The sequence below is a fragment of the Camelina sativa genome, chromosome 18 (genome assembly GCF_030686135.1).
Source record: "Camelina sativa cultivar CO46 ecotype springtype chromosome 18, ASM3068613v1".
Lineage (NCBI taxonomy): Eukaryota > Viridiplantae > Streptophyta > Magnoliopsida > Brassicales > Brassicaceae > Camelina > Camelina sativa.
The window spans coordinates 10,686,672-10,697,840 of NC_141897.1; the positions used below are offsets into that span (position 1 = coordinate 10,686,672).

Consider the following 11,169-nt stretch of genomic DNA (forward strand, 5'->3'; position numbering starts at 1 on the left):
TGAGATCAATAGTGGAATAATCTCCATGATACCGGCCAACAAATTTCATGGGTTGCCAATGGAGGATCCTCTAGATCACCTTGATGAGTTTGACAGAATATGTGGACTCACAAAGATCAATGGAGTAAGTGAAAATGGATTCAAGTTGAGGCTACTCCCATTTTCTCTTGGAGACAAAGCTCACCTTTGGGAGAAGACTCTTCCTACTGGAGCTATCACCACATGGGATGCATGCAAGAAAGCTTTTCTGGCCAAGTTCTTCTCCAATGCAAGGACTGCTAGGTTGAGGAATGAAATTTCTGGGTTTGCTCAAAGGAATAATGAGAGCTTTTGTGAAGCTTGGGAGAGGTTTAAAGGATTCCAGACTCAGTGTTTCCCAAGATAAGAATGCTTCTTGATAGAGCCTCTAATGGAAACTTTCTCAACAAGAATGTGGAAGAAGGATGGGAATTAGTTGAGAATCTTGCTCAATCTGATGGCAATTATAATGAGGATTATGATAGGACCATAAGGGGCTCCTCAACTGATCAAGAGGACAAGTATAAGAAGGATTTGAAGATGGTCAATGAGAAGCTTGACAAGATACTCCTAAGTCAGTCCAAGTCCATTCACTTCATTGGTGAAGAAGAAGCTCCAGTTCAAGAGGGGGAGCCTGAATTTGCTGAGTTGTGCTACATGCAAAACCAGGGAGGATTCAAAGGCTACAACCAAGGAGGTTTCAAAAACAACAATCTCTCTTATAGGAGCACCAATGTGGCCAACCCTCAAGACCAAGTCTATCCATCTCCTCAGCCTCAACAACAGCAACAAAACTACATCCCCAAGCAACAACATCAAGTGTTCCAGCCCCAATTGTGTCCCCCACCAAGGTTTCAGACTAACCAAGGCCAGGAACAAGACTTAAGAGCAATAATGCAACAGTTGTTGATTGGGCAAACACAAGGCAAGATTGAGGAAGCCAAACAGTTTGCTGAATTAAATCAAAGGCTCACATCACAGTACAATGATCTGAACATGAAGTTTGAAGGTCTCAACTCCAGAGTAAAGTATATGGAGAGTAACATTGCCTCTACTTCAGCTCCTAAACCCAACCAACTCCCTGGAAAAGCTGTTCAAAATCCAAGGGAGTTCACTGCAAAAGCCATTCATATCTCTGATGAGGAAGTCACTGAGGACAGTGAAGTCCAAGTTTGGGGGAATTCATTAGTTACTGAAGCCCCAAGTGACGTTTGTGCAAAGCCACTTTATTATTGAAACACTCAAAAGGTTACAAGAACTCTTAAGACTCTTACTCAAACTCACTGGAGTCCGCTATTGCACTCGACCAGGTACTCGAACAGCCACTCGACCGAGTGCATGCTCGAGTGGTCGATCGAGTTGCAGACTCAGAAGCTGCCAAGCCTGCTAAGTACATTCCTCCTGCTTACAAGCCACCTCTTCCATTCCCAGGACGTTTCAAAGCATAAAAGATTAAGGAGCTTAGGGAAATCATTGAGAGAAAGGAGATGATGGCTAAGCAACAAGAGGAAGAGAAGGCTTTGAAGGAAGTGGTTGTGACTGAGAAAGAAGAAGAAGTGATGGCCATACAAGAGATCACCATTGCTTACCAAGAAGAAGAGAGAGGACCTGTCTTGGAACAGTATGATCCATATCCTCTCTACAAAGATTTTTTGCTTGATTTGTCAAAGAAAAAGGCTGAAGCTCAAGATGAGAAGGATCTTGAGGACCTTGGAGGAGTTATCATTCCAATCAAGCTTAAGGATCCAGGTCCATTCTATCTGCCTTGCACACTTAGCTATCTTCACTACAACCAATGCCTTTGTGATTTGGGAGCTTCAACAAGTGTGAAGCCATACTCCATAGCACAAAAGCTTGGGAGAACTGATTTCAAATCCACCAACCTTCATATATGTATAGCTGATGGGTCAAACAAGGAGATAGTTGGAAGGTTGGAGAATGTCCCAGTCAAGATAGGGAAGGCAAGGGTTCACACTGATTTTGTGGTGTTGGAGATGGACAAGGAACCTGAAGATCCAATCATTCTTGGAAGGTCATTCTTAGCCACTGTTGGAGCAGTTATCGATGTCAAAGAGGGTCTTGTGACCTTGAACATTGCTGAAGATATAGCCATGAAGTTTAACATCTATGGTATCCATGAGTTTAAAGCATTGCACACATTGATAATTGAAAGTCAATATTAGGTTCTTATAAATAGGAAATGGTTTCAAATCTCAACATGCTTCAATTTAGACCAAATGCAATGTAGGAATTCAAGGCTTGGTTCAATCTTATTCTAACCACTCAACTAGCATCAAAGTACTATTAACTTGGGCATTGATCCTAGTCTAGTGAATAAACAAGCTAACAAGGGAATACTCATCATAGATCCCTAATGCAAATACTATACAATCCTACATGAAACATGCTAAACAAGATCCTAATGTGCAGTGCAAACTACATGAACACTCTTTTTTTTATAAAGATTTTTGCAAAAAATTTCAAATTTTTAGGGTTTTTCTATGCCTTAGATGCTATGCAAGTATTAACATGATTATGCTAAAAATTTGAAATAAGAATCACAAAACACAATGTCAAATGCTATCTCAAACCCTCCCCCAAACTTAAATCACATAGTCCCTGTGTGAAAGAAATTTGATTGAGGATTCAAGATGAAAAACAAAAAACAAAACACAATGTCAAATGCAATGATATCTACAAGGGAAGGTGATAATGGTACCTTAGGGATTGTGGAAGTAGTTGTCCACATCCATCTGCATGCTGTCATAGGAGTAGTTGGGGTCTTGTTGGTGACTTGGAGGTGGAGATTGGGGCAGCTCGACGATGGGGATCGACCGGGACTCGGTCGAGTACGTGCTCGAGTGGGGGGGGTCGAGCTGGACTGCGAGTCTATTTTTCCAAGTCCAAATCTCTCCAAACCTATCTACACTCTCATTAAACAGCCTGCCCAACACAAACATAAAACAAAAATATCAAAACTACAAGGAAAATAAAGCATATGTACAATGATACCTTAGGGACTTCCTCCCTAGTGAGCTTGTTTAAAGTCACTAAGCTTGATTTTTGATGCCTTTTCAGGCTTGTTTTAGAGACCAAGGAGGTGATGAAATCCCCCCTGGTTCTACTTGGTAACCTTGGTGCTCCTTCTTGATCACTACTTCTTTAGCACTTGAACCATGTTTCTTCTTAAACTTGAGTCTTGGTCTTGTCTTCTTCAAAGACCTCTTGGTGAGCATAACTTGAAGACCTTGAACTGATTCCTCATGAGATGTGACCTTAGCTGTTGAAGTCTCTTCTTCTCTCAAAACCCCAAAATCAGCCTTATCTTCAATCTTAAATGGTTGACCTCCAATGGTTGGTAGGATAGATGGATTTGTAATATCAAAGTCCATAGTCAAACCTTCAGATATGTTCAACCTTATCAGCCCCTCCTTAACATCAATGATTGCTCCTGCTGTGGCAAGGAATGGTCTCCCAAGCAAGATTGGATCTTCTAACTCCTTATCCATCGTTATTATGATGAAATCAGTGGGAATTCTTGCCTTGCCTATCTTGACTAGGAGGCTCTCCAATTTACCAACTACATCCTTGTGTGAACCATCAGCTAGACTTATGTAGTGATTACTTGGCTTGAATTCAGTGTGTCCAAGCTTTTCTGCTATAGAGTAGGGCATGACACTAACAGATGCTCCAAGATCACACAAGCATTTGTTGAAGTGAAGGTAGCTGATGGAGCAAGGTAGATTGAATGGACCTGGATCTTCAAGTTTTGTTGGTACAATAGCTGTCCCAATCTCTTCTTGATCTCTCCTGTTTTGATTATGAGCTTTCTGCTTGGATATGTCAAGTGACATGCCTTTGTAGAGAGGATATGGGGCATATTGTTCCAAAGCTGGTCCTCTCTCTGCTTCCTTCTCTTCAATGACAACCTCCTGTTGAATGGCCCTCACTTCCTTCTTTTCAATCACAACCTCTTCCTTCAAAGCCATGACTTCTTCCTGCTCAATGACTTCCCCTTGTTGTAAAGCTAACTCCTTCTCTTGTTGCAAAGCCAACTGATCCCTTTTCTCAATGATTTCTCTGAGTTCTTTCAGCTTTTGTGCTTTGAAACGTCCTGGGAATGGTAGTGGAGGCTTGTAAGCAGGAGGAATGTAATTAACAGGTTTGACAGCTTCGGAGTCTCCAGCTCGATCGACCACTCGAGCATGCACTCGGTCGAGTGGCTGCGCGAGTTCCTGGTCGAGTGCAATGTCGACCTCCTTCTGCTTTGCACAAATGTCACTTGGGGCTTTAGTAACTGATGAATTCCCCCAAACTTGGATTTCACTGTCCTCAGTGACAACTTCCTCATTGAGATGAATGGCCTTAGCAGTGCATTCCCTTGGGTGTTGAAGTTGGTTTGGTGTAGGAGAGGAAGTAGAAGCTATGCAACTCTCCATGTTCGTGATTGTAGAGCTCAGTCTCTCCAACTGGTTATTCAGTCCAGTAGAATAAGAATTCAACGTTTGGTGCAGCTCAGCAAACTGCCTTGCTTCCTCAATCTGCTTAGTAGCTTGCCCAAGCAACAATTGTTGCATCATAGCTCTTAAGTCAGGTTCTTGAGCTTGTGAGGTCTGGAACCATGGAGAGGGATACAATTCAGTCTGGTAGACTGGTTGATGTTGCATGGGTATATAATTGAACATACTGTTGTGGTACATCATTACTGACTCGAACAGGTACTCGGTCGAGCGCAGGCTCGAGTGGGTGGTCGAGTCGACTGGGAAGTAATGGCTATTTGGATCCGGCTTCTGGCTCGGTCAAGTGCTCGATCACAGCTCGGTCGAGTGGTGGTCGAGTTGGTGGTCGAGCTGGTACCTGAAACTCAATCACAGACAAGCAGTAGAAGAAACGAGATCAGTAGTGAACAAGTGGATAAACGAACTTAATCTTAGACTTCTTTTGATCCTAATTGTCACAAAAACACACTCAAATGGGCAACAACGCCAAATTGAAACAAGTTTATTTTGTGGTGTGAATGATGATGTATGCAATGGTGAGATATGAATGGAATGATGGATGGGTGTTTCAATTCCCCTTATGCTATTGCAGTACAAGAGGTATCAATCCTAAACGAGTGTTTGTGAACAATTAAGATATGCATATGAATCTAAGTTAAGACAAATGTAAAGATTGTTTGTCACTAACAATCCTAGGAAGAAAATGTAAAATGCAGAAAATAAACTACAAGAACTAACAACTAGATGCAAATGAAACTGAATGATTGAAACAGTGATAAAGCAAGAACAGAAACAGAGACTACTACTAATGAACTAATGCAAGATAATTAATGAACTGAAAACTAAATGTATGCAACTGGAATGAAACAGGAATGAAACAAGACAAACACAAATCATAGACACAGAGCAATGCAATAAAAACAGAGTAATGCTAAATCCAATCAAACAACAAGCAAGCAACAGGATTAAGACTAAGATTTCAATAAACAAAGAAGGTCCTGAGGATGGATTCATGGGATGGACTAATCATTGTGGTTATCTAACTTGGTCAACAAATCTCAAGCAAACTTTGAGCTAACCTCTAGACATATTAATCTAAGACAAGTTTCTCCCACTCTCATGGTCAAGAAACAATCAAACCTATGCAATTCTAGACTTGTTCTCACACAGTAAAGAATCTACACAAGCAGGCATTAAGCAATACATCTCAGACCAAACAAGACCTCTAATCTCTTAGCAAGCCTAATGGTAAGCTCTAGATCTACCCTTATCTATGCTTCCTAAACATTGGTGTGATGCTAAGAAGCTTGAAATCAGACTCTACCCTCTCAGATATAGAATCAGCATTAAGATCATCTACCATAGAAGAGATCTACAACAATCAAGCTTGACCAAGTCACACAAACCACAAGATCAATCCATCCTAATCCATCATCAAGATCCTAAGGAAACTACTCACAACAATACATGGTGATCAAAGTCAAAAACCCAGAAAATATTGAAACTTGCATTATTAGAAAGATTAAACAAAGATCTTCAATATTGATGAAAGGATGAAACTCAAATTCTCAATATCTTGAAAGTTATAGAACCAACAAAATATAAGAATCTAGTCTTCTTTCGTAAGGAAGTACAAGATCTTAAAAATAAAAATGCAAAAGGAATAAAACTAAAAAAGGTAAAAACTAGGTTTAGGGAATATCTAAAAAGTTGGACTCTTTGGTGGCTGCAGGTACAAGGCCTTATATAGGTGAGGAGGTGGAAGCCCTAAAAATAGAAAAAGTCAAAGTAGTCAACGGCTCGGTCAACTCGACCAGTGCTCGGTCGAGTCCATGGTCGAGCTGGCTTCTCTCGTGCACACTCCACTCGGTCGAGTCCATCTACCCACTCGGTCGAGTGCTTGGTCGAGTTGGACTCTGGACCTTGGTTCTTCAGCCTGAACTCTCTTGCTTTCCCTTCAAGATTGCTTCACTTCTCCTCAGGATTGTTTCCGTGGTCCTTAAGCTCCAAAATCACCTGTTTATGCATGAAAAGATGCAAATGCAATGCAACTAAACTCTAATGCATGATTAGTCCTAAAGCTACACAATAATGATGAAAATGGTTAGCAAAAGATGCAAAAGATGTGAATAAACTAAGGGAAAACATGGGAAAATATATGAACATCATTTTCTTATTTCAATTTTTTTGCATCATCATGTTAATACTTGCATAGCATCTAAGGCATAGAAAAACCCTAAAAATTTGAAAATTTTTGCAAAATTCTTTATAAAAAAAAGAGTGTTCATGTAGTTTGCATTGCATATTAGGATCTTGTTTATCATGTTTCATGTAGGATTGTATAGTATTTGCATTAGGGATCTATGATGAGTATTCCCTTGTTAGCTTGTTTATTCACTAGACTAGGATCAATGCCCAAGTTAATAGTACTTTGATGCTAGTTGAGTGGTTAGAAGCATAAGATTGAACCAAGCCTTGAATTCCTACATTGCATTTGGTCTAAATTGAAGCATGTTGAGATTTGAAACCATTTCCTATTTATAAGAACCTAATATTGACTTTAAATTATCAATGTGTGCATTGCCTTAAACTCATGGATACCATATAGATATTTGGATCATCTTCTTCCTTTTTACCACTCTTGTTGATCCAAGTAGCTGATTTCCTCATTAAGAATCAGTACCCCTACCCCTACCCCTAAACCAAACCTTCTTTCAAGCCATGTTTATTCTTGTGTGTGTGAGGCCTTTTTGGGATTGAGCTTGGTAGAAAGTGTTAGGTTTGAACTGACAAGAGTAAAGCCTTGTGTAGTTCTAGTTTGCATTTTTCAAACTAGATAGGACTAGGTGGTTCACTTGTTGGGTTTGGGACTTGGCTGTTAAGAAAAGAAAAGAGGAAAAAGAGAAAGAAAAGAGGGTAGAGTCTTTAAGAGGAGAATGTGTTTAAGTAAAAGTCTAGTGAAAGGATGGGAAGTAAAAAAATGTTGAGAATGGTTCTAATTAAAGAAAAGAAAAGAAAGAAAAGGAAAGTCTAGCAAAGTGTTTATATGTCTTAAGAATAAGAAGAAAAGAGAACCATAGCAAATAAGTAAGAATCCCTCATCCCACTAGAAAGATCAAATAAGAAACATCTCCTAAGACTTCAAAACCAAAAGAGAAAAGGGTGAAAAATAAAAGAAGAAGTTAAAGGGTAGAACTAGGATCATTTGGGTTTAGATTGCTAGGATAAAACACTTTGGGAGCCTTTGGGTAGACAAGGTTTTATTCTTATATGTTTCTAGGTGTTCTTACCTGTAGCATTATTCTAAAGCTCAATCCATTTTCATGAGAGAACCTTGGTATTGATAAGCCCTACTCTAAAAAGAGACCATCATTGTCTCAAAGCCTTTATTTCCAAGCCAAATGAGTTTAAGCATTGCATAGAATTGATTCATGTTCTTGATTAATGAATGTTAAAGGAAATGGTTGATTTGAAAGCATGTGGATGTCTAAGGCTCAAATCAATAAAGGTTGTGATATGCTTGTCTAAAGTCTTTAAGTATAGCTCATTCAACTTGCATCATAGTACTAGTAACTTGGACATTGATTCTAGATAGTCTATGTGCAAGCTTTAGGAGCTGAGATCCCACTTTCAAACCTCACCTACCTTCTTTTGTCTTGATTATTTGCTTGAGGGCAAGCAAAGACTAAGTTTGGGGGTGTTGATGTTCATATATTTTACCTTGTTTTCCCTTAGTTTATTCACAACTTTTGCATCTTTTGCTATCCATTTAGGCCATTATTGTGTAGCTTTAGGACTAATCATGCATTAGAGTATAGATGCATTGCATTTGCATCTTTTCATGCATAAACAGGTGATTTTGGAGCTTAAGGAGCATGGAAGCAATGCTGAGGAGAAGTGAAGCAATCCTGTGGAGAAAACAAGAGAGTTAAGGCTGAAGAATCAAGGTCCGGAGTCCAACTCGACCGCACACTCGACCAGACACTCGACCGTGTGCTAAGAAGGACTCGACCGAGTGGAGGATGCCCGAGAGAAGCCAGCTCGACCAGCCACTCGACCGAGCACTGGTCGAGTTGACCGAGCCGTTGACTGCTTTGACTTTTTGTATTTTTAGGACTTCCACCTCACCTCCAATATAAGGCCCTTGTTTTTAGATTTTGTACTTGTTTAAGAAAGAAAGACTAGATTCTTGTATTTTGTTGGTTTCATAACTTTCAAGATATTAAGATTTCGAGTTTTATTTCTTCATCAATATTGTAGATCTCTGTTTCATCTTTCTAATGATGCAAGTTTCAATATTTTCTGGGTTTTTGACTTATTTCACCATGTGTTCTTGTGAGTAGTTTGCTTAGGACCTTGAGGATGGGTTAGGCTGGGTTGATCTTGTGGTTTGTTTGATTTGGTCAAGCTTGATTGTTGTAGATCTCTTCTAGGCTAGATGTTCTTAATGTTGATCCTATATCTGAGAAGGTAGGGTTTGATTTCAAGCATCTTAGCATCACACCAATGTTTAAGGAGCATAGATAAGGCTAGATCTAGAGCTTACCATTAGGCTTGCTAAGAGATTAGAAGTCTTGTTTGGTTTGAGATGTATTGCTTAATGTCTGCTTGTGTAGATTCTTTACTTTGTGAGAACAAGTCTAGAAATGCATAGGTTTGATTGTTTCTTGCCATGAGAGTGGATTAAACATGTCTTAGAATAGTGTGTCTAGAGATTAGCTCAAAGTTTGCTTGAGATTTGTTGACCAAGTTAGATAACCACAATGATTAGCTCAGCCCATGAATCCCTCCTCAAGGCCTTCTTTGTTTATTAATATCTTAGTCTAAATATCATTGCTTGCTTGTTGTTTGATTCGTTTTTGCATTGCTCTGTTTTTATTGTGTTGCTCTGTTTTCACGTTTAGTCTAGCTCGACCCTGTACTCGACCTACACTCGGTCGAGTGCTGCTCGAGTTTGTCCCCAGAATTTGTGTTCATGCTTTGTAGTTGTCCTGTTTCATTTCCATTGCATTCACTTAGTTTTCTGTTCATTACTTGTCTTGCATTAGTTCATTAGCATAGTTTCTATTTTTGTTCTTGCTATTATAATCATTCTGTTTCATTTGCATTTAGTTCTTAGTTCTTGTAGTTTGCTTTCTGCACTTTGCATTTTCATTATAGGATTGTTAGTGACAAACATCCTTTATATCTGGCTTGACTTAGATTCATATACACATCTTAATTGTTCACAAACACTCAGATAGGATTGACACCTCTTATACTGCAACTGCATAAGGGGAATTGAAACACCCTGACATCCATTCATTCATAAATCATCATTCCATTCATCATTCACCACACCACAGAAAAAGTCAGTTTCAGATTGTTACATATTTTGACCCTTGAAAGAGTAACATAGCTGTTTAATGCTTCGAATCAATGTTTTCTCTTGGTTTTAGCATGTTTTCTTGGTTTAAGCCTATTTTGGGATAAAACGGGTTCAACTGTTGTCTAAACACTCCAAATTCATTCCGAACTCTTACAATTCGTCGAATGCTTTGGAATGTCACACATTCTGACCCTAGAAACAGTAACAATGCTGTTTAATGATTTGAATCAATGTTTTCTCGGTTTTAGCCTGTTTCGGGACAAAATGGGTCTAAGTAGTGTCTAAATAATCCAAATTCAACCCGAACTCTTATAATTAGTCAAATGCATTAGATTGTTACATATTTTGATCCTATAAAGAGTAACATAGCTTTTTACTGCTTTGAATCTATGTTTTCTCTCGGTTTTAGCCTGTTTTCTCTGTTAAAGCCTATTTTGGGATAAAACGGGTTTAACTATTGTCTAAACACTCCAAATTCAACCCGAACTCTTACAATTAGTCAAATGCACTGGAATGTCACAAATTCTGACCCTAGAAACAGTAACGACGCTGTTTACTGCTTCGAATCAATGTTTTCTCGGTTTTAGCCTTTTTAGTGACAAAATGGGTCTAAGTGGTGTCTAAACACTCCAAATTCAACCTGAACTCTTATAATTACTCAAATGCATTGGATTGTTACATATTTTGACCATAGAAAGAGTAACATACCTGTTTACTGCATCGAATCAATGTTTTCTTTCGGTTTTAGCATGTTTTCTAGATTTAAACCTGCTATGGGATAAAACGGGTTTAACAGTTGTCTAAACACTCCAAATTCATCATGAACTCTTACAATTAGTAAAATGCATTGGATTGTCACACATTCTGATGCTAGAAACAGTAACAAAGCTGTTTACTGCTTTGAATCAACGTTTTCTCGGTTTTAGCCTGTTTCGGGACAAAATGGGTATGAGTGGTGTCTAAACATCCAAATTCAACCCGAACTCTTATAAATAGTCAAATGCATTGGATTGTTACATATTTTGACCCTAAAAAGAGTAACATAGCTTTTTACTGCTTCGAATCAATGATTTCTCTCGGTTTTAGCCTGTTTTCTCGGTTTAAGCCTGTTTTGGGATAAAACGGGTTTAAGTGTTGTCCAAACACTCCAAATTTATCCCGAAATCTTACAATTAGTCAAATGCATTGGACTGTCAAAAATTCTGTCCCTAGAAATAATAACAAATCTGTTTACCGCTTCTAGTCAAAGTTTTCTCGGTTTTAGCATGTTTTGGGACAAAATGG

General features: G+C 38.9%; 1 non-coding gene across 1 annotated transcript; it reads right to left on the reverse strand.

Moving 5' to 3' along the window:
- Positions 1-280: 280 nt before the first annotated feature.
- On the reverse strand, positions 281-383 carry LOC147922749 (small nucleolar RNA R71). Its single transcript, XR_015589923.1, has one exon. It is a non-coding gene; the product is annotated as a small nucleolar RNA R71 (small nucleolar RNA).
- Positions 384-11,169: the final 10,786 nt, after the last annotated feature.